Consider the following 578-nt stretch of genomic DNA (forward strand, 5'->3'; position numbering starts at 1 on the left):
TGTTCGTGTGTGTGATGAGAGAGAGAGAGAGAGTGACGAAGATCAGATCTGGAAGATGAGTCAGAGATGCTCTGAGAGTAAGATGAAGAAGCAAGAGAGAGAACGAATCCAAAGATCAATCTTTTACAATGAATCTCGGATATCTTGTCGACTTGTTATTCTAGTATTCTTGACCTCGACCGTCCCCTTCCTTTGTACACAATATCTTGCTCGTTGATGCCTTCGTGTACTTGTTATGCTGATTGTAGTCTCGGTAATCTGATTTCCGTCTGTCTCGCGATGCTCTCTGGTTGCATTTCGTCAAAGCATTGGCACCTAGTACTTTACACAATGTAATGATAATGTAAGATGATGAGCAAATCGAGTTCAGATACTGTAATGTCGAGAGCAGAATATTTTGCGAACATTCACGTTAAGTATCAGGTTCTAAAGGGTAGTTGACATTCCATTTTATTTAGCAAAAATGATAAAATTGTGAACCTTCAAATCTGAAGGGAAGTAATATTTGCAAATTTTGTATCATCCACAGAATGAACATTATACAAAAACAAACCGGCGAAGATCAGAAACCCACACCC

The sequence above is a fragment of the Penaeus monodon genome, chromosome 27, assembly GCF_015228065.2.
Source record: "Penaeus monodon isolate SGIC_2016 chromosome 27, NSTDA_Pmon_1, whole genome shotgun sequence".
Taxonomy (NCBI): domain Eukaryota; kingdom Metazoa; phylum Arthropoda; class Malacostraca; order Decapoda; family Penaeidae; genus Penaeus; species Penaeus monodon.